Source organism: Ambystoma mexicanum, chromosome 7p (genome assembly GCF_040938575.1).
Source record: "Ambystoma mexicanum isolate Mex_15411 chromosome 7p, UKY_AmexF1_1, whole genome shotgun sequence".
NCBI lineage: Eukaryota > Metazoa > Chordata > Amphibia > Caudata > Ambystomatidae > Ambystoma > Ambystoma mexicanum.
The window spans coordinates 976,885,358-976,912,438 of record NC_090939.1 but is presented as its reverse complement, the minus strand read 5'-3'; positions in this window follow the sequence as shown (position 1 = coordinate 976,912,438).

The window sequence follows — 27,081 nt, the reverse complement described above, 5'->3', positions numbered from 1 at the left end:
AAGCATTGAGATATCACATCTCATGCTATCAGAACGGTCTCAGGATTGGAATGGGAAGGAGTTGGATATCACATCTCATGCTAAAGGGAGGGTCTCTGGTTTGGAAGGGGAAGGATTTGGATATCACATCTCATGTTATAGGAAGGATCTCAGGTTTGTTATTAGAAGCATTGAGATATCACATCTCATGCTATAGGAAGGGTCTCAGGATTGGAATGGGAAGGAGTTGGATATCATATCTCATGCTATAGGAAGGGTCTCAGGAATGGAATGGGAAGGAGTTTTATATGACATCTCATGCCATAGGAAGGATCTCATGTTTGGTATTAGAAGCATTGAGACATCACATCTCATGTTATAGGAAGGGTATCAGGATTGGAATGGGAAGGAGTTGGATATCACATCTCATGCTATAGGAAGGGTCTCAGGATTGGAATGGGAAGGACTAGGATATCACATCTCATGCTATAGGAAGGGTCTCAGGATTGGAATGGGAAGGACTTGGATATCACATCTCATGTTATAGGAAGGGTCTCAGGTTTGGTATTAGAAGCATTGAGATATCACATCTCATGCTATAGGAAGGGTCTCAGGAATGGAATGGGAAGGACTTGGATATCACATCTCATGATAAAGGAAGGGTCTAAGGTTTGGAAGGGGAAGGATTTGGATATCACATCTCATGTTATAGGACGGGTCTCAGGTTTGGTATTAGAAGCATTGTGATATCACATCTCATGCTATAGGAAGTGTCTCAGGATTGGAATGGGAAGGAGTTGGATATCACATCTCATGCTATAGGAAGGGTTTCAGGTTTGGTAGAAGCATTGAGATATCACATCTCATGCTATAGGAAGAGTCTCAGGTTTGGGAAGGGAAGGATTTGGATTTCACATCTCATGTTATAGGATGGTTCTCTTGTTTGGTTTTTGAAGCATTGAGATATCACATCTCATGCTATCGGAAGGGTCTCAGGTTTGGAATGGGAAGGAGTTGGATATCACATCTCATGTTATAGGAAGGATCTCATGTTTGGTATTAGAAGCATTGAGATATCACATCTCATGCTATAGGAAGGGTCTCCGGATTGGAATGTGAAGGATTTGGATATTACATCTCATGCTAAAGGAAGGGTCTCAGGTTTGGAATGGGAAGGAGTTGGATATGACATCTCTTGTTATAGGGAGGGTCTCAGGATTTGAATGGCAAGGAGTTGGATATCACATCTCATGCCATAGGAAGGGTCTCAGGTTTGGTATAAGCATTGAGATATCACATCTCTGCTATCGGAAGGGTCTCAGGATTGGATTGGGAAGGAGTTGGATATCCCTTCTCATGCTATAGGAAGGGTCTCAGGTTGGAATGGGAAGGAGTTGGATATCACATCTCATGTTATAGGAAGGGTCTCAGGATTGGAATGGGAAGGATTCGGATATCGCATCTCTTGCTATAGGAAGGGTCTCAGGTTTTTTATTAGAAACATTGAGATATCACATCTCATGCTATAGGAAGGGTTTTAGGATTGGAATGGGAAGTATTTGGATATCACATCTCATGCTAAAGGAAGGGTCTCAAGTTTGGAAGGGGAAGGATTTGGATATCATATCTCATGTTATAGGACGGGACCCAGGTTTGGTATTAGAAGCATTGAGATATCACATCTCATGGTATAGGAAGGGTCTCAGGGTTGGAATGGGAAGGAGTTGGATATCACATCTCATCCAATAGGAAGGGTCTCAGGTTTGGAATGGGTAGGAATTGGATATCACATCTCATGTTATAGGAAGGTTCTCAGGTTTGGTATTAGAGGCATTGAGATATCACATCTCATGCTATCAGAAATGTCTCAGGATTGGAATGGGAAGGAGTTGGATATCACATCTCATGCTAAAGGGAGGGTCTCTGGTTTGGAAGGGGAAGGATTTGGATATCACATCTCATGTTATAGGAAGGATCTCAGGTTTGGTATTAGAAGCATTGAGATATCACATCTCATGCTATAGGAAGGGTCTCAGGTTTGGAATGGGAAGGAATTGGATATCACATCTCATGTCATAGGAAAGATCTCAGGTTTGGTATTAGAAGCATTGAGATATCACATCTCATGCTATAGGAATGGTCTCAGGATTGGAATGGGAAGGAGTTGGATATTAGATTCTTGCTATAGAAAGGGTCTCAGGTTTGGTCTAAGCATTGAGATATCACATCTCTGCTATCAGAAGTTTCTCAGGATTGAAATGGGAAGGAGTTGGATATCCCATCTCATGTTATAGGACGGGTCTCAGGTTTGGTAATAGAATCATTGAGATATCACATCTCATGCTGTAGGAAGTGTCTAAGGATTGGAATGGGAAGGACTTGGATATCACATCTCATGCTATAGGTAGACTCTCAGGTTTGGAAAGGGAAGGAGTGGGATATCACATTTCATGTTCAAGGAAGGATCTCAGGTTTGGTATTAGAGGCATTGAGATATCACATCTCATGCTATAGGAAGGGTCTCAGGATTGGAATGGGAAGGATTTGGATATCACATCTCATGCTATAGGAAGGGTCTCAGGTTTGGTATAAGCATTGAGATATCACATCTCATGCTATAGGAAGGGTCTCAGGATTGGAATGGGAAGGAGTTGGATATCACATCTCATGCCATAGGAAGGGTCTCAGGTTTGGTACAAGCATTGAGATATCACATCTCTGCTATCGGAAGGGTCTCAGGATAGGAATGGGAAGGAGTTGGATATCACATCTCAAGCTATCTCAGGATTGGAATGGGAAGGAGTTTGATATCACATCTCAAGCTATAGGAAGGTTCTCAGGTTTGGAGGGGGAAGGATTTGGATCTCACATCTCATGTTTTAGGACGGGTCTCAGGTTTGGTATTAGAAGCATTGAGATATCGCATCTCATGGTATAGGAAGGGTCTCAGGATTGGAATGGGAAGGAGTTGGATATCACATCTCAAGCTATCACAGGATTGGAATGGGAAGGAGTTTGATATCACATCTCAAGCTATAGGAAGGGTCTCAGGTTTGGAAAGGGAAGGATTTGGATTTCACATCTCATGTTATAGGATGGTTCTCATGTTTGGTTTTAGAAGCATTGAGATATCACATCTAATGCTATCGGAAGGGTCTCAGGTTTGGAAAGGGAAGGATTTGGATTTCACATATGTTATTGGATGGTTCTCAGGTTTGGTTTTAGAAGCATTAAGATATCACATCTCATGCTATAGGAAGGGTCTCAGGTTTTGGAATGGGAAGGAGTTGGATACACATCTCATGTTATAGGAAGGATCTCAGGTTTGGTATTAGAAAAATTGTGATATCACATATCATGCTATAGGAAGGGTCTCAGGATTGGAATGGGAAGGAGTTGGATATGACATCTCATGCCACAGGAAGGGTCTCAGGTTTGGTATAAGCATTGAGATATCACATCTCTGCTATCGGAAGGGTCTCAGGATTGGAATGGGAAGGAGTTGGATATCCCATCTTATGTTATAGGAAAGATCTCAGGTTTGGAAGGGGAATGATTTGGACATCACATCTCATGTTTTAGGACGGGTGTCAGGTTTGGTATTAGAAGCATTGAGATATCACATCTCATGGTATAGGAAGGGTCTCAGGATTGGAATGGGAAGGAGTTGGATATCACATCTCATGCTAAAGGAAAGATCTCAGGTTTGGAAGGGGAAGGATTTGGACATCACATCTCATGTTTTAGAACGGGTGTCAGGTTTGGTATTAGAAGCATTGAGATATCACATCTCATGGTATAGGAAGGGTCTCAGGATTGGAATGGGAAGGAGTTTGATATCACATCTCATGCAATCGGAAGGGTCTCAGGTTTGGAATGGGAAGGAGTTGGATATCACATCTCATGTTATAGGAAGGATCTCAGGTTTATTATTAGAAGCATTGAGATATCACATCTCATGCTATAGGAAGGGTCTCAGGATTGGAATCGGAAGGAGTTGTATTTGACATCTCATGCCATAGGAAGGGTCTCAGGTTTGGTATAAGCATTGAGATATCACATCTCTGCTATCGGAAGGGTCTCAGGATTGGAATGGGAAGGAGTTGGATATCCCATCTCATTATAGCAAGGGTCTCAGGTTTGGTATTAGAAGCATTGAGATATCACATCTCATGCTATAGGAAGGGTCTCAGGATTGGAATGGGAACGACTTGGATATCACATCTCATGATAAAGGAAGGGTCTAAGGTTTGGAAGGGGAAGGATTTGGATATCACATCTCATGTTATAGTACCGGTCTCAGGTTTGGTATTAGAAGCATTGAGATATCAAGTCCCATGGTATAGGACGGGTCTCAGAATTGGAATGGGAAGGAGTTGGATATCCCATCTCATTATAGCAAGGGTCTCAGGTTTGGTATTAGAAGCATTGAGATATCACATCTCATGCTATAGGAAGGGTCTCAGGATTGGAATGGGAAGGAGTTGGATATGACATCTCATGCCACAGGAAGGGTCTCAGGTTTGGTATAAGCATTGAGAAATCACATCTCTGCTATCGGAAGGGTCTCAGGATTGGAATGGGAAGGAGTTGGATATCCCATCTTATGTTATAGGAAAGATCTCAGGTTTGGAAGGGGAATGATTTGGACATCACATCTCATGTTTTAGGACGGGTGTCAGGTTTGGTATTAGAAGCATTGAGATATCACATCTCATGGTATAGGAAGGGTCTCAGGATTGGAATGGGAAGGAGTTGGATATCACATCTCATGCTAAAGGAAAGATCTCAGGTTTGGAAGGGGAAGGATTTGGACATCACATCTCATGTTTTAGGACGGGTGTCAGGTTTGGTATTAGAAGCATTGAGATATCACATCTCATGGTATAGGAAGGGTCTCAGGATTGGAATGGGAAGGAGTTGGATATCACATCTCATGCTAAAGGAAAGATCTCAGGTTTGGAAGGGGAAGGATTTGGACATCACATCTCATGTTTTAGAACGGGTGTCAGGTTTGGTATTAGAAGCATTGAGATATCACATCTCATGGTATAGGAAGGGTCTCAGGATTGGAATGGGAAGGAGTTTGATATCACATCTCATGCAATCGGAAGGGTCTCAGGTTTGGAATGGGAAGGAGTTGGATATCACATCTCATGTTATAGGAAGGATCTCAGGTTTATTATTAGAAGCATTGAGATATCACATCTCATGCTATAGGAAGGGTCTCAGGATTGGAATCGGAAGGAGTTGTATTTGACATCTCATGCCATAGGAAGGGTCTCAGGTTTGGTATAAGCATTGAGATATCACATCTCTGCTATCGGAAGGGTCTCAGGATTGGAATGGGAAGGAGTTGGATATCCCATCTCATTATAGCAAGGGTCTCAGGTTTGGTATTAGAAGCATTGAGATATCACATCTCATGCTATAGGAAGGGTCTCAGGATTGGAATGGGAACGACTTGGATATCACATCTCATGATAAAGGAAGGGTCTAAGGTTTGGAAGGGGAAGGATTTGGATATCACATCTCATGTTATAGTACCGGTCTCAGGTTTGGTATTAGAAGCATTGAGATATCAAGTCCCATGGTATAGGACGGGTCTCAGAATTGGAATGGGAAGGAGTTGGATATCACATCTCAAGCTATAGGAAGGGTGTCAGGATTGGAATGGGAAGGAGTTTGATATCACATCTCATGCCATGGTATGGGTCTCAGGTTTTGTAGAAGCATTGGGATATCACATCTCATGCTATCGGAAGGGTATCAGGATTGGATTTGGAAGGAGTTGGATATCCCATCTCATGCTATAGGAAGGGTCTCAGGTTGGAATGGGAAGGAGTTGGATATCACATCTCATGTTATAGGAAGGGTATCAGGATTGGAATGGGAAGGACTTGGATATCACATCTCATGCTATAGGAAGGCTATCAGGTTTGGAAGGGGAAGGATTTGGATATCACATCTCATGCTATAGGAAGGGTCTCAGGTTTGGTATAAGCATTGAGATATCACATCTCATGCTATAGAAACGGTCTCAAGATTGCAATGGGAAGGAGTTGGATATCACATCTCATGTTATAGGAAGGATCTCAGATTTGGTATTAGAAGCATTGAGACATCACATCTCATGCTATAGGAAGGGTCTCAGGATTGGAATGGGAAGGAGTTGGATATCACATCTCATGTTATAGGAAGGGTCTCAGGATTGGAATGGGAAGCACTTCGATATCACATCTCATGTTATAGGAAGGCTTCCAGGTTTAGAAGGGGAAGGAGTTGGATATCACATTTCATGTTAGAGGTAGGATCTCAGGTTTGGTATTAGAGGCATTGAGATATAACATCTCATGCTATCAGAAGGGTCTCAGGATTGGAATGGGAAGGAGTTGGATATCACATCTCATGCTAAAGGGAGGGTCTCAGGTTTGGAAGGGGAAGGATTTGGATATCACATCTCATGCTATAGGAAGGGTCTCAGGATTGGAATGGGAAGGATTTGGATATCACATCTCATGCTATAGGAAGGGTCTCAGGTTTGGTATAAGCATTGAGATATCACATCTCATGCTATAGGAAGGGTCTCAGGATTGGAATGGGAAGGAGTTGGATATCACATCTCATGCTATAGGTAGGCTCTCAGTTTTGGAAAGGGAAGGTTTTGGATATCACATCTCATGCTATAGGAAGGGTCTCACAATTGGAATGGGAAGGATTTGGATATCACATCTCATGCTATAGGAAGGGTCTCAGGATTGGAATGGGAAGGAGTTGGATATCACATCTCATGCTATAGGAAGGGTCTCAGGTTTTGGAATGGGAAGGAGTTGGATACACATCTCATGTTATAGGAAGGATCTCAGGTTTGGTATTAGAAAAATTGTGATATCACATATCATGCTATAGGAAGGGTCTCAGGATTGGAATGGGAAGGAGTTGGATATGACATCTCATGCCACAGGAAGGGTCTCAGGTTTGGTATAAGCATTGAGATATCACATCTCTGCTATCGGAAGGGTCTCAGGATTGGAATGGGAAGGAGTTGGATATCCCATCTTATGTTATAGGAAAGATCTCAGGTTTGGAAGGGGAAGGATTTGGACATCACATCTCATGTTTTAGGACGGGTGTCAGGTTTGGTATTAGAAGCATTGAGATATCACATCTCATGGTATAGGAAGGGTCTCAGGATTGGAATGGGTAGGAGTTGGATATCACATCTCATGCTAAAGGAAAGATCTCAGGTTTGGAAGGGGAAGGATTTGGACATCACATCTCATGTTTTAGGACGGGTGTCAGGTTTGGTATTAGAAGCATTGAGATATCACATCTCATGGTATAGGAAGGGTCTCAGGATTGGAATGGGAAGGAGTTGGATATCACATCTCATGCTAAAGGAAAGATCTCAGGTTTGGAAGGGGAAGGATTTGGACATCACATCTCATGTTTTAGAACGGGTGTCAGGTTTGGTATTAGAAGCATTGAGATATCACATCTCATGGTATAGGAAGGGTCTCAGGATTGGAATGGGAAGGAGTTTGATATCACATCTCATGCAATCGGAAGGGTCTCAGGTTTGGAATGGGAAGGAGTTGGATATCACATCTCATGTTATAGGAAGGATCTCAGGTTTATTATTAGAAGCATTGAGATATCACATCTCATGTTATAGGAAGGGTCTCAGGATTGGAATCGGAAGGAGTTGTATTTGACATCTCATGACATAGGAAGGGTCTCAGGTTTGCTATAAGCATTGAGATATCACATCTCTGCTATCGGAAGGGTCTCAGGATTGGAATGGGAAGGAGTTGGATATCCCATCTCATTATAGCAAGGGTCTCAGGTTTGGTATTAGAAGCATTGAGATATCACATCTCATGCTATAGGAAGGGTCTCAGGATTGGAATGGGAACGACTTGGATATCACATCTCATGATAAAGGAAGGGTCTAAGGTTTGGAAGGGGAAGGATTTGGATATCACATCTCATGTTATAGGACCGGTCTCAGGTTTGGTATTAGAAGCATTGAGATATCAAGTCCCATGGTATAGGACGGGTCTCAGAATTGGAATGGGAAGGAGTTGGATATCACATCTCAAGCTATAGGAAGGTTGTCAGGATTGGAATGGGAAGGAGTTTGATATCACATCTCATGCCATGGTATGGGTCTCAGGTTTTGTAGAAGCATTGGGATATCACATCTCATGCTATCGGAAGGGTATCAGGATTGGATTTGGAAGGAGTTGGATATCCCATCTCATGCTATAGGAAGGGTCTCAGGTTGGAATGGGAAGGAGTTGGATATCACATCTCATGTTATAGGAAGGGTATCAGGATTGGAATGGGAAGGACTTGGATATCACATCTCATGCTATAGGAAGGCTATCAGGTTTGGAAGGGGAAGGATTTGGATATCACATCTCATGCTATAGGAAGGGTCTCAGGTTTGGTATAAGCATTGAGATATCACATCTCATGCTATAGAAACGGTCTCAAGATTGCAATGGGAAGGAGTTGGATATCACATCTCATGTTATAGGAAGGATCTCAGATTTGGTATTAGAAGCATTGAGACATCACATCTCATGCTATAGGAAGGGTCTCAGGATTGGAATGGGAAGGAGTTGGATATCACATCTCATGTTATAGGAAGGGTCTCAGGATTGGAATGGGAAGCACTTCGATATCACATCTCATGTTATAGGAAGGCTTCCAGGTTTAGAAGGGGAAGGAGTTGGATATCACATTTCATGTTAGAGGTAGGATCTCAGGTTTGGTATTAGAGGCATTGAGATATAACATCTCATGCTATCAGAAGGGTCTCAGGATTGGAATGGGAAGGAGTTGGATATCACATCTCATGCTAAAGGGAGGGTCTCAGGTTTGGAAGGGGAAGGATTTGGATATCACATCTCATGCTATAGGAAGGGTCTCAGGATTGGAATGGGAAGGATTTGGATATCACATCTCATGCTATAGGAAGGGTCTCAGGTTTGGTATAAGCATTGAGATATCACATCTCATGCTATAGGAAGGGTCTCAGGATTGGAATGGGAAGGAGTTGGATATCACATCTCATGCTATAGGTAGGTTCTCAGTTTTGGAAAGGGAAGGTTTTGGATATCACATCTCATGCTATAGGAAGGGTCTCACAACTGGAATGGGAAGGATTAGGATATCACATCTCATGCTATAGGAAGGGTCTCAGGATTGGAATGGGAAGGAGTTGGATATCACATCTCATGCTATAGGAAGGGTCTCAGGAATGGAATGGGAAGGAGTTTTATATGACATCTCATGCCATAGGAAGGATCTCAGGTTTGGTATTAGAAGCATTGAGACATCACATCTCATGTTATAGGAAGGGTCTCAGGATTGGAATGGGAAGGAGTTGGATATCACATCTCATGCTATAGGAAGGGTCTCAGGTTTGGTATAAGCATTGAGATATCACATCTCATGCTATAGGAAGGGTCTCAGGATTGGAATGGGAAGGAGTTGTATATGACATCTCATGTTATAGGAAGGGTCTCAGGTTTGGTATTAGAAGCATTGAGATATCACATCTCATGTTATAGGAAGGGTCTCAGGATTGGAATGGGAAGGAGTTGGATATCACATCTCATGCTATAGGAAGGGTCTCAGGTTTGGTATAAGCATTGAGATATCACATCTCATGCTATAGGAAGGGTCTCAGGATTGGAATGGGAAGGAGTTGGATATCACATCTCATGCTATAGGAAGGGTCTCAGGTTTGGTATAAGCATTGAGATATCACATCTCATGCTATAGGAAGGGTCTCAGGATTGGAATGGGAAGGAGTTGTATATGACATCTCATGCCATAGGAAGGGTCTCAGGTTTGGTATCAGCATTGAGATATCACATCTCTGCTATCGGAAGGGTCTCAGGATTGGAATGGGAAGGAGTTGGATATCCCATCTCATGCTATAGGAAGGGTCTCAGGATTGGAATGGGAAGGACTTGAATATCCCATCTCATGCTATAGGGAGGCTCTCACGTTTGGAAAGGGAAGGAGTTGGATATCACATTTCATGTTAGAGGTAGGATCTCAGGTTTGGTATTAGAGGCATTGAATATCACATCTCATGCTATCAGAAGGGTCTCAGGATTGGAATGGGAAGGAGTTGGATATCACATCTCATGCTAAAGGGAGGGTCTCAGATTTGGAAGGGGAAGGATTTTGATATCACATCTCATGTTATAGGAAGGATCTCAGGTTTGGTATTAGAGGGATTGAGATATCACATCTCATGCTATCGGAAGGGTATCAGGATTGGATTTGGAAGTAGTTGGATATCCCATCTCATGCTATAGGAAGGGTCTCAGGTTGGAATGGGAAGGAGTTGGATATCACATCTCATGTTATAGGAAGGGTCTCAGGATTGGAATGGGAAATACTTCGATATCACATCTCATGCTATAGGAAGGCTCTCAGGTTTGCAAGGGGAAGGAGTTGGATATCACATTTCATGTTAGAGGTAGGATCTCAGGTTTGGTATTAGAGGCATTGAGATATCACATCTCATGCTATCAGAAATGTCTCAGGATTGGAATGGGAAGGAGTTGGATATCACATCTCATGCTAAAGGGAGGGTCTCTGGTTTGGAAGGGGAAGGATTTGGATATCACATCTCATGTTATAGGAAGGATCTCAGGTTTGGTATTAGAAGCATTGAGATATCACGTCTCATGCTATAGGAAGGGTCTCAGGTTTGGAATGGGAAGGAATTGGATATCACATCTCATGTCATAGGAAGGATCTCAGGTTTGGTATTAGAAGCATTGAGATATCACATCTCATGCTATAGGAATGGTCTCAGGATTGGAATGGGAAGGAGTTGGATATTAGATTCTTGCTATAGAAAGGGTCTCAGGTTTGGAACGGGAAGGAGTTGGATATCACATCTCATGTTATAGGAGGGGTCTCAGGTTTGGTCTAAGCATTGAGATATCACATCTCTGCTATCGGAAGTTTCTCAGGATTGAAATGGGAAGGAGTTGGATATCCTATCTCATGTTATAGGACGGGTCTCAGGTTTGGTAATAGAATCATTGAGATATCACATCTCATGCTGTAGGAAGTGTCTAAGGATTGGAATGGGAAGGACTTGGATATCACATCTCATGCTATAGGTAGACTCTCAGGTTTGGAAAGGGAAGGAGTGGGATATCACATTTCATGTTCAAGGAAGGATCTCAGGTTTGGTATTAGAGGCATTGAGATATCACATCTCATGCTATAGGAAGGGTCTCAGGATTGGAATGGGAAGGATTTGGATATCACATCTCATGCTATAGGAAGGGTCTCAGGTTTGGTATAAGCATTGAGATATCACATCTCATGCTATAGGAAGGGTCTCAGGATTGGAATGGGGAGGAGTTGGATATCACATCTCATGCTATAGGTAGGCTCTCAGGTTTGGAAGGGGAAGGATTTGGATATCACATTTCATGTTAGAGGAAGGATCTCAGGTTTGGTATTAGAGGCATTGAGATATCACATCTCATGCTATAGGAAGGGTCTCACGATTGGAATGGGAAGGATTTGGATATCACATCTCATGCTATAGGAAGGGTCTCAGGTTTGGTATAAGCATTGAAATATCACATCCCATGCTATAGGAAGGGTCTCAGGATTGGAATGGAAGGAGTTGGATATCACATCTCATGTTATAGGAAGGATCTCAGATTTGGTATTAGAAGCATTGAGACATCACATCTCATGCTATAGGAATGGTCTCAGGAAGGGAATGGGAAGGAGTTGGATATCACATCTCATGTTATAGGAAGGGTCTCAGGATTGGAATGGGAAGGACTTCGATATCACATCTCATGTTATAGGAAGGCTCCCAGGTTTGGAAGGGGAAGGAGTTGGATATCACATTTCATGTTAGAGGTAGAATCTCAGGTTTGGTATTAGAGGCATTGAGATATAACATCTCATGCTATCAGAAGGGTCTCAGGATTGGAATGGGAAGGAGTTGGATATCACATCTCATGCTAAAGGGAGGGTCTCAGGTTTGGAAGGGGAAGGATTTGAAAATCACATCTCGTGTTATAGGAAGGATCTCAGGTTTGGTATTAGAAGAATTGAAATATCACATCTCATGCTATCGGAAGGATCTCAGGTTTGGTATTAGAAGCATTGAGATATCACATCTCATGCTATCAGAACGGTCTCAGGATTGGAATGGGAAGGAGTTGGATATCACATCTCATGCTAAAGGGAGGGTCTCTGGTTTGGAAGGGGAAGGATTTGGATATCACATCTCATGTTATAGGAAGGATCTCAGGTTTGTTATTAGAAGCATTGAGATATCACATCTCATGCTATAGGAAGGGTCTCAGGATTGGAATGGGAAGGAGTTGGATATCATATCTCATGCTATAGGAAGGGTCTCAGGAATGGAATGGGAAGGAGTTTTATATGACATCTCATGCCATAGGAAGGATCTCATGTTTGGTATTAGAAGCATTGAGACATCACATCTCATGTTATAGGAAGGGTATCAGGATTGGAATGGGAAGGAGTTGGATATCACATCTCATGCTAAAGGAAGGGTCTCAGGTTTGGTATAAGCATTGAGATATCACATCTCATGCTATAGGAAGGGTCTCAGGATTGGAATGGGAAGGAGTTGTATATGACATCTCATGCCATAGGAAGGGTCTCAGGTTTGGTATAAGCATTGAGATATCACATCTCTGCTATCGGAAGGGTCTCAGGATTGGAATGGGAAGGACTAGGATATCACATCTCATGCTATAGGAAGGGTCTCAGGATTGGAATGGGAAGGACTTGGATATCACATCTCATGTTATAGGAAGGGTCTCAGGTTTGGTATTAGAAGCATTGAGATATCACATCTCATGCTATAGGAAGGGTCTCAGGAATGGAATGGGAAGGACTTGGATATCACATCTCATGATAAAGGAAGGGTCTAAGGTTTGGAAGGGGAAGGATTTGGATATCACATCTCATGTTATAGGACGGGTCTCAGGTTTGGTATTAGAAGCATTGTGATATCACATCTCATGCTATAGGAAGTGTCTCAGGATTGGAATGGGAAGGAGTTGGATATCACATCTCATGCTATAGGAAGGGTTTCAGGTTTGGTAGAAGCATTGAGATATCACATCTCATGCTATAGGAAGAGTCTCAGGTTTGGGAAGGGAAGGATTTGGATTTCACATCTCATGTTATAGGATGGTTCTCTTGTTTGGTTTTTGAAGCATTGAGATATCACATCTCATGCTATCGGAAGGGTCTCAGGTTTGGAATGGGAAGGAGTTGGATATCACATCTCATGTTATAGGAAGGATCTCATGTTTGGTATTAGAAGCATTGAGATATCACATCTCATGCTATAGGAAGGGTCTCCGGATTGGAATGTGAAGGATTTGGATATTACATCTCATGCTAAAGGAAGGGTCTCAGGTTTGGAATGGGAAGGAGTTGGATATGACATCTCTTGTTATAGGGAGGGTCTCAGGATTTGAATGGCAAGGAGTTGGATATCACATCTCATGCCATAGGAAGGGTCTCAGGTTTGATATAAGCATTGAGATATCACATCTCTGCTATCGGAAGGGTCTCAGGATTGGATTGGGAAGGAGTTGGATATCCCTTCTCATGCTATAGGAAGGGTCTCAGGTTGGAATGGGAAGGAGTTGGATATCACATCTCATGTTATAGGAAGGGTCTCAGGATTGGAATGGGAAGGATTCGGATATCGCATCTCTTGCTATAGGAAGGGTCTCAGGTTTTTTATTAGAAACATTGAGATATCACATCTCATGCTATAGGAAGGGTTTTAGGATTGGAATGGGAAGTATTTGGATATCACATCTCATGCTAAAGGAAGGGTCTCAAGTTTGGAAGGGGAAGGATTTGGATATCATATCTCATGTTATAGGACGGGACCCAGGTTTGGTATTAGAAGCATTGAGATATCACATCTCATGGTATAGGAAGGGTCTCAGGGTTGGAATGGGAAGGAGTTGGATATCACATCTCATCCAATAGGAAGGGTCTCAGGTTTGGAATGGGTAGGAATTGGATATCACATCTCATGTTATAGGAAGGTTCTCAGGTTTGGTAGAAGCGTTGAGATATCACATCTCTGCTATCGGAATGGTCTCAGGATTGGATTGGGAAGGAGTTGGATATCCCTTCTCATGCTATAGGAAGTGTCTGAGGATTTGAATGGCAAGGAGTTGGATATCACATATCATGCCATAGGAAGGGTCTCAGGTTTGGCATAAGAAGGAGTTGGATATCCCATCTCATGCTATAGGAAGGGTCTCAGGTTGGAATGGGAAGGAGTTGGATATGACATCTCATGTTATAGGAAGGGTCTCAGGATTGGAATGGGAAGGACTTGGATATCACATCTCATGCTGTAGGAAGGCTCTCAGGTTTGGAAAGGGAAGGAGTTGGATATCACATTTCATGTTAGAGGTAGGATCTCAGGTTTGGTATTAGAGGCATTGAGATATCACATCTCATGCTATCAGAAGGGTATCAGGATTGGAATGGGAAGGAGTTGGATATCACATCTCATGCTAAAGGGAGGGTCTCAGGTTCGGAAGGGGAAGGATTTGGATATCACATCTCATGTTATAGGAAGGATCTCAGGTTTGGTATTAGAAGCATTGAGATATCACATCTCATGCTATCGGAAGGATCTCAGGTTTGGTATTAGAAGCATTGAGATATCACATCTCATGCTATAGGAAGGGTCTCACAATTGGAATGGGAAGGAGTTGGATATCACATCTCATGTTATAGGAAGGATCTCAGGTTTGGTATTAGAAGCATTGAGATATCACATCTCATGCTATAGGACTGGTCTCAGGATTGGAATGGGAAGGAGTTGGATATCACATCTCATGCTAAAGGAAGGGTCTCAGTTTTGGTAGAAGCATTGAGATTTCACATATCATGCTATAGGAAGGGTCTCAGGATTGGAATGGGAAGGAGTTGGATATCACATCTCATGCTATAGGAAGGGTCTCAGGTTTGGTATAAGCATTGAGATATCACATCTCTGCTATCGGAAGGGTCTCAGGATTGGAATGGGAAGGACTTAGATATCACATCTCATGCTATAGGGAGGGTCTCAGTATTGATATTAGAAGCATTGAGATATCACATCTCAAGCTATCGGAAGGGTCTCAGGATTGGAATGGGAAGGAGTTGGATATCACATCTCATGCTATAGGAAGGGTCTCAGGTTAGGAAGGGGAAGGAGTTGGATATCACATTTCATGTTAGAGGAAGGATCTCAGGTTTGGTATTAGAGGCCTTGAGATATCACATCTCATGCTATAGGAAGGGTCTCAGGATTGGAATGGGAAGGAGTTGGATATCACATCTCAAGCTATAGGAAGGGTCTCAGGTTTGGTATAAGCATTGAGATATCACATCTCATGCTATAAGAAGGGTCTCAGGATTGGAATGGGAAGGAGTTGGATATCACATCTCATGGTATAGGAAAGATCTCAGGTTTGGTATTAGAAGCATTGAGACATCACATCTCATGTTATAGGAAGGGTCTTAGGATTGGAATGGGAAGAAGTTGGATATCACATCTCATGCTATAGGAAGGGTCTCAGGTTTGGTATAAGCATTGAGATATCACATCTCATGCTATAGGAAGGGTCTCAGGATTGGAATGGGAAGGAGTTGTATATGACATCTCATGCCATAGGAAGGGTCTCAGGTTTGGTATACGCATTGAGATATCACATCACATGCTATAGGAAGGGTCTCAGGATTGGAATGGGAAGGACTTGAATATCACATCTCATGCTATAGGCAGGGTCTCAAGTTTGGAAAGGGAAGGAGATGGATATCACATTTCATGTTAGAGGTAGGATCTCAGGTTTGGTATTAGAGGCATTGAGATATCACATCTCATGCTATCATGAGGGTCTCAGGATTGGAATGGGAAGGAGTTGGATATCACATCTCATGTTATAGGAAGGATCTCAGGTTTGGTATTAGAAGCATTGAGATATCACATCTCATGCTATAGGAAGGGTCTCAGGATTGGAATGGGAAGGAGTTGGATATCACATCTTATGCTATAGGAAGGGTCTCAGATTTGGTATAAGCATTGAGATATCACATCACATGCTATAGGAAGGGTCTCAGGATTGGAATGGGAAGGAGTTGGATATCACATCTCATGCTATAGGAAGGGTCTCAGGTTTGGAACGGGAAGGAGTTAGATATCACATCTCATGTTATAGGAAGAGTCTCAGGTTTGGTATAAGCATTGAGATATCACATCTCTGCTATCGGAGGTGTCTCAGGATTGGGATGGGAAGGAATTGGATATCACATCTCATGCTATAGGAAGGGTATCAGGTTTGGAACGGGAAGGAGTTGGATATCCCACCTCATGTTATAGGACAGGTCACAGGTTTGATATTAGAAGCATTGAGATATCACATCTCTGCTATTGGAAGGGTCTCAGGATTGAAATGGGAAGGACTTGGACATCAGAATTCATGTTATAGGAAGGGTCTCAGGTTTGGTATTAGAAGCATTGAGATATCACATCTCATGCTATAGGAAGGGTCTCAGGATTGAAATGGGAAGGACTTGGATATCACATCTCATGTTATAGGAAGGGTCTCAGGTTTGGTATTAGAAGCATTGAGATATCACATCTCATGCTATAGGAAGGGTCTCAGGAATGGAATGGGAAGGACTTGGATATCACATCTCATGATAAAGGAAAGGTCTAAGGTTTGGAAGGGGAAGGATTTGGATATCACATCTCATGTTATTGGACCGGTCTCAGGTTTGGTATTAGAAGCATTGAGATATCAAGTCTCATGGTATAGGACGGGAGTTTGATATCACATCTCATGCCATGGTATGGGTCTCAGGTTTTGTAGAAGCATTGGGATATCACATCTCATGCTATCGGAAGGGTATCAGGATTGGATTTGGAAGGAGTTGGATATCCCATCTCATGCTATAGGAAGGGTCTCAGGTTGGAATGGGAAGGAGTTGGATATGACATCTCATGTTATAGGAAGGGTCTCAGGATTGGAATGGGAATGACTTGGATATCACATCTCATGCTGTAGGAAGGCTCTCAGGTTTGGAAATCTGAGATTCTTCCGATAGCATGATATGTGATATCTCAATGCTTCTTATACCAAACCTGAGATCCTTCCTATAACATGAGATGTGATATCCAAATCTTTCCCCTTCCAAACCTGAGACCCTCCCTTTAGCATGAGATGTGATATCCAAGTCCTTCCCATTCCAATCCTGAGACCCTTCCTATAGCATGTGATGTGATATCTCAATGCTTATACCAAACCTGAGACCCTTCCTATGGCATGAGATGTCATATACAACTCCTTCCCATTCCAATCCTGAGCCCTTCCTATATCATGAGATGTGATATCTCAATGCTTATACCAAACCTGAGACTCTTCCTATCGCATGAGATGTGATATCCAACTTCTTCCCATTCCAATCCTGAGACCCTTCCTATAACATGAGATGTGATGTCTCAATGCTTCTAATACCAAACCTGAGATCTTTCCTATAACATGAGATGTGATATCCAACTCCTTCCCATTCCAATCCTGAGACCCTTCCTATAGCATGTGATGTGATATCTCAATGCTTATACCAAACCTGAGACCCTTCCTATAGCTTGAGATGTGATATCCAACTCCTTCCCATTCCAATCCTGAGACCCTTCCTATAGCATGAGATGTGATATCTCAATACTTCTAATACCAAACCTGAGATCCTTCTGATAACATGAGATGTGATATCCAAATCCTTCCCCTTCCAAACCTGAGACCCTCCCTTTAGCATGAGATGTGATATCCAACTCCTTCCGATTCCAATCCTGAGACCATTCTGATAGCATGAGATGTGATATCTCAATGCTTCTAATACCAAACCTGAGATCCTTCCGATAGCATGAGATGTGATATCTCAATGCTTCTAATACCAAACCTGAGATCCTTCCTATAACATGAGATGTGATATCCAAATCCTTCCCCTTCCAAACCTGAGACCCTCCCTTTAGCATGAGATGTGATATCCAACTCCTTCCCATTCCAATCCCGAGACCCTTCTGATAGCATGAGATGTGATATCTCAATGCCTCTAATACCAAACCTGAGATCCTACCTCTAACATGAAATGTGATATCCAACTCTTTCCCCTTCCAAACCTGAGAGCCTTCCTATAGCATGAGATGTGATATCCAAGTCCTTCCCATTCCAATCCTGAGACCCTTCCTATAACATGAGATGTGATATCCAACTCCTTCCCATTCCAACCTGAGACCCTTCCTATAGCATGAGATGGGATATCCAGCTCCTTCCAAATCCAATCCTGATACCCTTCCGATAGCATGAGATGTGATATCCCAATGCTTATACCAAACCTGAGACCCATACTATTGCATGAGATGTGATATCAAACTCCTTCCCATTCCAATCCTGAGACCCTTCCTATATCTTGGGATGTGATATCCAACTCCTTCTCATTCCAATTCTGAGACCCTTCCTATACCATGAGACTTGATATCTCAGTGCTTCTAATACCAAACCTGAGACCCGTCCTATAACATGAGATGTGATATCCAAATCCTTCCCCTCCCAAACCTTAGACCCTTCCTTTATCATGAGATGTGATATCCAACTCCTTCCCATTCCAATCCTGAGACCCTTCCGATATCGTGAGATGTGATATCTCAATGCTTCTAATATCAAACTTGAGACCCTCCCTATAGCATGAGATGTGATATCCAAGTCCTTCCCATTCCAATCCTGAGACCCTTCCTATAGCATGAGATGTGATATCTCAATGCTTCTAATACCAAACCTGAGACCCTTCCTATAACATGAGATGGGAATATCCAACTCCTTCCCATTCCAATCCTGAGACCCTTCCGATAGAAGAGATGTGATATCTCAATGCTTATACCAAACCTGAGATCCTTCCTATAGCATGAGATGTGATATCCTACTCCTTCCCATTCCAATCCTGAGACCCTTCCTATAGCATAAGATGTGATATCTCAATGCTTCTAATATCAAACTTGAGACCCTCCCTATAGCATGAGATGTGATATCCAAGTCCTTCCCATTCCAATCCTGAGACACTTCCTATAGCATGAGATGTGATATCTCAATGCTTCGAATACCAAACCTGAGACTCTTCCTATAACATGAGATGGGATATCCAACTCCTTCCCATTCCAATCATGAGACCCTTCCGATAGCAGAGATGTGATATCTCAAAGCTTATACCAAACCTGAGACCCTTCGTATGGCTTGAGATGTCATATACAACTCCTTCCCATTCCAATCCTGAGACCCTTCCGATAGCATGAGATGTGATATCTCAATGCTTATACCAAACCTGAGACCCTTCCTATAGCATGAGATGTGATATCCAACTCCTTCCCATTCCAATCCTGAGACCCTTCCTATAGCATGAGATGTGATGTCTCAATGCTTCTAATACCAAACCTGAGATCCTTCGTTTAACATGAGATGTGATATCCAACTCCTTCCATTCCAATCATGAGACCCTTCCTATAGCATGAGATGTGATATCTCAATGCTTATACCAAACCTGAGACCCTTCCTATAGCATGAGATGTGATATCCAACTCCTTCCCATTCCAATCCTGAGACCCTTCCTATAGCATGAGATGTGATATCTCAATGCCTCTAATACCAAACCTGAGATCCTTCCTCTAACATGAAATGTGATATCCAACTCCTTCCCTTTCCAAACCTGAGAGCCTATCCATAGCATGAGATGTGATATCCAAGTCCTTCCCATTCCAATCCTTAGACCCTTCCGATTGCAGAGATGTGATATCTCAATGCTTATACCAAACCTGAGACTCTTCCTATAACATGAGATGTGATATTTGTTAGGAAAGATTTCGTAATTGTAGGTAATTTTCCTTCCATGTGGCAACCCCTAAACTTTTTGCTGTTGTTTTTCACCTTGTTCTCGACTTTGCCAGAGAAGTGCAGCCTTCTGCCGCACTCCTCTGGGCTTTCGCTCCTTTCTTACGGGGAAACTGACATGGCCTTAAGACAGTCAGTACCGGGAAACGCTGTTTTCCGTAGTTTCTTTTATCATGTTGCGGCTTTCGTGCAACATGACACAAGAGGGCACTGTAAGCTAAGTTACTGCTCTCTTGGGATTCTAGCCTTCTACAGGACCTAGATACTCTTTCAGGATTGTAACTGATCGGTGCAAGTGATTCACGGACGGGAATGGTGGCAGCGATCGTTTCTTGTGTTTTGAGCTCCTTTTGGCGTTCTAAGCGCGTTTCTCGCACTTAACCCAAAATGGTGGCCTGGCTCCCAAAATGGCCAGACCACGAGGCTCCTTTGTCCTGTCCGCTGACCGTCTTGCTCCCTTCACCTTCCCCAGGTCGAGCCGAGCCGGGGCCTTCCTTATTTGGGCATGTACTTTCCCGCGAAACACGGATGCTTTCGCGGGCTTCTACATGTCTTGTGTGTGCCTCCAGGATGTGGGCTGGGATGTCTGGTCCCGTGTGAATGCCTGGGACCACCGTGGTTCGTGATAGGTCCATGAATGGTGTGAGTGTTGATGAGCGGATCTCCCATTGGGTCCCCACCGTTTTGGCACGAAGGGAACCGTGGATAAGAGGGGGCTGGAAACACCACTACCATGTCGATCTCCTGAGTTCTCACGAACGAAGGAATACAGGAGCCAAGTATCCTGCAACCAAGAGGCTGAACCGAGGAATCGCTGGTGACCCGCTGAAGGACTGCTCCTCTGCACTGCTGTCGCCTTGTGAAACCCTTTTCACCTTTGATCGAACCAGAAGGCCTGTACTAGTACTTCGACCCTTGGAATAGCGGGGACAGCTATTCTCGGCATCTTCACCAGCTCCTGCTAGTAAGCCTTCGGAAGCGTCTCTGGGCCATCCAGCAGACTGACCAGCCTACACAGGAGTCTTGCTCTGTAACTGCCACCAGGTTGTGTAGTATATCGAGTCCTTGTCACTCTCACACGATTCGTACACTTGGCGTTCCCAGGTCTGAAGTGAGTAGTGTACATTTGGCTCAGATACACACGGCCGCTCCGTTGCCCTGCTGTGGTAACAAACTGTGCGGGTTCCTTCGTTTGGGACGTCTTTTACTCAACTCTGCTGCTGCAGACTCAACACGACGACGAGACGTCCCCTGCTCTTCTGAACCTGCCAGCGACTGAAACTGACGCGGAGAAGCCTGGGTCTGCTTGCATCGGGGACCGGTGAGTAGCATAGCTAGGAACGGGTCGCCCTCCTGCAGGAGCCCATAGCTTTTCCCCGCTGTGTCAAAACAGCACGCCTTTCCGGACTCGCGCTCTGCTTCTGCCCACAGTGGAGGCTGCGCTTGAGTCGCGGAACACTGTTCTTCTTCGTTTGTGCACTAAACTGAACTGCCTGATCTCCCTCGAAGAGACTCCCCTTTTGCCCGTATGTGTTGGTTTACTAGAGTTGGATTGTGATTTCTCGCTACGGTCATTGTTTTAAAGGCCTTGGAATAAATGTGTATATATTTTTAATATAGCACCTGTTTGGAGTAGTTTGTAAGTGTCCTTGCTTTGTGTGCTCATTGCAGGCTTTCAGTCACCCTCACCCCTCTTGAGACCTAGTCTTGACCGCCGCGATCGCTACCTTGATTGGTCTGGCTTGTCCAGAGGTTACCCTGTTCCAAGTAATTAGGTTGGCCTTCTGAACTTCTGCGCCACCAGGACAGAGTTCAGAAATCCGTCTTAACAAATTGGTGTACAGCGGTGGGATACCACTGAAGGTATCCAGTGATGCGCACGAACTAAGGCATTTCAAGTTATTCCTTCCAGGACACGTAGTGAATTGTTGTAGTATAACTTTCAAAAGGCCATAGTCCTATCTAACAGTATGGAAACAAATACCTTGTTAACCTTAAATGCTTCCAAATCAGAAACATTGAAAAAGATGTGTGCGGAGAGAGGTGTTTCCTCTCAAGGCACGAAATTGGATATGATCCAAAGAATCGTGGCGTGGCAAGAAGCGCAGCTTGACGCTATAACTTCTGAGGACAGTGCGGAAGGAGGTGGGGCTGCTCTCACTGGTAGAACCGACGGTTCTGCCGCTGCACTGATCCACCGCGACCACGAGGACAGGGAGGATGAGATGTCTAATGTTTCCTCTGCCAGTGTTGATGGGGAGGCTATGCTTGAATTCAAGAAGCAAGAGCTGCGGTTTAGGCAGAAGGAGCTTGAATTCAGCATAGCCAAACTAAAAATCGAACAGTCAGAAAAACAGAAAGACAGGGATCACCAGTTGGAACTGGCCAAGCTTCAGGTTGCAAATGGGTCCAAGGGTCCTGGACATGGGTCTGGGGCCTCCTCTCATCCACGGTTTCTGAAAGATCTGGTCAGTGTGTATGAGGAAAGGAATGACATTATGGACTGGCTGAATGCGTTTGAGTATGCATGCGAAGTTCAACAAGTTGACAATGCTGATAAGATTGCCTGGTTACTCAGCAGACTGCCCCATTCTGGCTGTAGTGCCATTATGGAAATGTCGAAGGCTGAGCGAGCTGATTTCGCAATGTTAAAGCAAACTCTCATTTTAAAGTTTGGGAAGACTCCGGCCCAATATTTGAAACGATTCATAGAGTATAAGAAAAAGGAAGGTGGTACTTGGGTATCTTATGTCACTGAATCCTTGAAAAACTTAACTGGCTGGGTCGAAGGTTATAAGGTTTCTACCTTCGAAGGCATGATAAATCTTGTCATGCTGGAACACATTTTTGCATCTTCTTCCCCGGAGCTTAAGCAGCATTTGGCCGATTCGAAGGAGATAGATCCTAAGAAGCTGGCCATTGCAGCAGACTTATGGGTGTCACATCGAGTGTCCCATAAGGTCAAAACTCATCCTGGTAAGCAGGAGGAAGGGAAAAAGTCCAAAGATAAGGAGGGTGGAGAATCTGATAAATCTTCTTCTCAAAAGGGCCACAAAAAGAAAAATAAGGGTAAGACACAAGAGAACTCACAGGGTAGTGGAGGTCAGCCTCCGAAACAGAACTCTGGTTACAATAAGCCTCCCTATGTAAACAGACCCAATGGATCTTGTTTTGCTTGTGGAGCAACTGACCACGTGAAGGCGGATCCCCGGTGTAAGGTTAGACCTTTGGGGGTCCACTCCGCTAATCTGGCCTTCTCCTCCTACGAGGAAGAAGAGATTACAGGAGCATCCTTCTCCTCAGACTCATTTCCCAGCGGGATAGAGGCTGAGGTAGTTTTAGTTTCCCTGGGTTCCTGGGAGCCTAAAGTCGCAGAGGCTTATGCTAGGATTCCAGATAATACCAAGCACTACTTTAAAGACAGTGTGCTGATCAATGGAGTAGATACTCCAGCTCTTAGGGATAGTGGGTGCATTCGAACTGTAGTGGATTCTACCTTGGTAGACTCAGAGGAAGTTGCCAGAGCTACTCTGATGCCCACTAAATTGGCTGACGGCCCACTCCGTATGTTCCCAGTAATACCTGTAAATCTTACTTTAAATGGTACAGCAGTCAGGATTCCAGTGAGCATTCAGAGAAACGTCCCGGGAAAGGTCTTGTTAGGTAATGATCTCAGAGCTTTAGGGCTCGTAGGAGACACTGCCGAAAGACCCTACACACGGTCTCAAGCACGGGCAGCATTGGCCAAGACCAATACGCCGCCCCAGCCGAAGGGGAAACCCAAGGCGAAAGGAGTCAACAAGTCAAGACGAGGGAAAGAGAATATTCCCCCGAGCTCGCCTACCACTGCGGTGGAGGAAGTTGGTCAATCGCCCGGGCCTGACGAGGAGGTGGCGATGCCTGAAGTATTTGACCCCAACGACCATCCTGAACTAAAAGACTTGTTAGTTGAAGGAGGTCCTGATAGGGACGAATTCAGTAAAGGCCAATGTGAGTGCCCATCTCTGGATGGCCTAAGGAGACAGGCCTGCTCCCAGCTTGAGGGTGAACCTCCTGGGACGCATAGGATTTATTGGGAAGGTGGACTCCTGTATAGTGAGCCCACAGAGTCTACAGAAGGAGACCATAGGAGATTGGTGGTTCCCCTTGCTGTTAGGCCCTTCCTCCTGCAGTTGGCACATGAAGTGCTCCTTGCTGGTCACCTTGGTATTAAGAGGACAAAGCAAAGGTTATCCATGCACTTCTACTGGCCCAAGATGGGGGTGCAAGTAGAAAGTCACTGCAGGAGTTGTGCCTCCTGCCAGTTATCTGGTAAGGTTGGCTCGACAATCCAAGCTCCGTTGGTACCGCTCCCAGTTGTGGGGGTACCATTTGAAAGGGTAGGGATCGACATCGTTGGTCCCCTTGACCCGCAAACATCCTCGGGAAATAGGTTTATCCTGGTGCTGGTCGACCATGCAACCAGATATCCTGAGGCCATCCTATTGAAAACTGTAACTGCCAAGTCAGTTGCAAAAGCTTTACTTGGCATATTTACTAGGGTTGGCTTCCCTAAAGAAGTTGTGTCAGATCGTGGCAGCAACTTTATGTCGAAGTATATGCAGGCTATGTGGAAAGAATGTGGGGTCACCTACAAGTTCTCTTCTGCATACCACCCCCAGACCAATGGTCTGGTGGAACGTTTCAACAGAACGTTAAAAAGCATGATTGGGGCTCTGGAGAAGCTTCAGAGAAGACAATGGGATCTTCTTTTACCATGCTTACTGTTTGCCTACCGAGAGGTACCACAGGAGGGTGTTGGCTTCAGCCCCTTCAAACTTCTGTTTGGTCATCCTGTACGGGGACCCTTTGCCATAGTCAAAGAGGGATGGGAGATGCCCACTCCCCCTGTTACTACCAACGTAGTTGATTATGTGCTAGGGCTCAGAAAACAGATGGTACGTCTGATGGGCTTGGCTAGTGATAAATTGAAGGCAGTACAAGCGCTGGTGAAACATTGGTACGACCAGAAAGCTTCCCTCATCAACTTTACACCTGGTCAGCAAGTCCTGATCATGAATCCCATAAGGCCTTGAGCTTTACAGGACAAATGGTCAGGCCCTTACACAGTGGTGGAGCTCCTGGGTGAGGTTAACTATTTAGTGGACCTTGGAAGGCCTGGACAGGCTCCAAAAGTGTTTCACGTGAATAGGCTGAAGGCTTTCGTCCCAAGAGTCGAAATCGCAGCACTGTTACTGGCTTCAGATGTTGAGGAAGAGGAGTCTGAACCTCTCCCCGACCTGTTCCAAAGCGGTCCTTCAGATAGCTCCTTTGAGGGTGTCCGAGTGGCCCCTCACCTGACTTCTGATCAGCAGGCTGAGGTGAAAAGTTTGCTTAGGCAGTTTTCCCCCCTGTTTTCACAGTCGCCTGGTTTGACACCTTGGTGCAAACATAACATAGACACAGGAGACAGTGTACCTACCAAAAGTAGGGGATACAGGATGTCAGACAAAGTACGGTCTTATATTAAGACCGAGGTCAACAAGATGTTAGACCTTGGGGTGATTGAACCCTCTAGTAGTCCTTGGTCCAGCCCTGTGGTTTTCGTTCCTAAGGCAGGCACTTCTGAATTGAGGTTCTGCGTGGATTACAGGGCTCTGAATGCTGTCACCAAGACAGATGCACACCCCTTGCCTCGAACAGATGATCTGGTGGATACTTTGGGTGCCTCCAAGTACCTCAGCACGTTTCACCTCACTGCTGGCTATTGGCAAATAGCTTTAGCAGAACATGCCAAGGAGAAGACAGCGTTTTCTACTCCAGACGGCCTTTACCAATTCCGGGTAATGCCGTTCGGGTTGAAGAATGCACCTGCCACTTTTCAGAGGCTTGTGCATCATGTTTTGAATGGGTTGGACGAATTCTGTCTTGCATATCTGGACGATATAGCAGTTTTCAGTGCCACCTGGGAAGACCATGTGAAACACCTCGGGATTGTGCTCCAGGCTCTTCAGAAAGCACACTTGACCATAAAGGCTAGTAAACGCCAGATTGGACAAGGCTCAGTGTTTTACCTTGGACATGAAGTAGGTGGAGGGAGGATACAGCCTCTACCCAGTAAAGTACAAGCAGTACAAGACTGGCCTACCCCCACTACACAAACCCAAGTGAGAGCCTTCTTAGGACTCACGGGGTATTACCGCAATTTTGTGGCAGACTATGGCACCATAGCTGCTCCTCTGACTGCCCTCACAACTCTGAAGAAACCCAAGAAGGTAACTTGGACCGACGAGTGTGAGAAGGCCTTCAATGGCTTAAAAGACTCCTTGTGCCAGGCCCCTGTCCTCAGGGCCCCTGATTATCAAAGACCTTTTATCGTGCAGACAGACGCCTCTGACACTGGGATAGGAGCTGTACTATCGCAAGTAGATGAGAAGGGTAAGGAACACCCTATTGGTTTTATTAGTCGCCAGTTTAAGGACAGAGAGCTCAGATGGTCCACGGTAGAGAAAGAATGTTTCTCTGTTGTGTGGGCCCTAAGGAAGCTGAGGCCCTACCTCTATGGGACCCACTTCACTGTGCAAACTGACCATAAGCCCTTAAAGTGGCTAATAAACATGAAGGGGGAGAATCCAAAGTTGCTTAGGTGGTCCATAAGTCTACAAGGCTTCGACTTCACTATTGAGCATAGGCCAGGTGTCCAACATAGCAATGCTGATGGGTTGTGCAGAATGTTTAACCGACCTGAACAAGAGACTCATCCAGGGGTGGATTAGTTCCCCCTGTCCATAGTCTGGGAGGGGCGAGTGTTAGGAAAGATTTCGTAATTGTAGGTAATTTTCCTTCCATGTGGCAACCCCTAAACTTTTTGCTGTTGTTTTTCACCTTGTTCTCGACTTTGCCCGAGAAGTGCAGCCTTCTGCCGCACTCCTCTGGGCTTTCGCTCCTTTCTTACGGGGAAACTGTCATGCCCTTAAGACAGTCAGTACCAGGAAACGCTGGTTTCCGTAGTTTCTTGTATCATGTTGCGGCTTTCGTGCAACATGACACAAGAGGGCACTGTAAGCTAAGTTACTGCTCTCTTGGGTCTCTAGCCTTCTACAGGCCCTAGATACTCTTT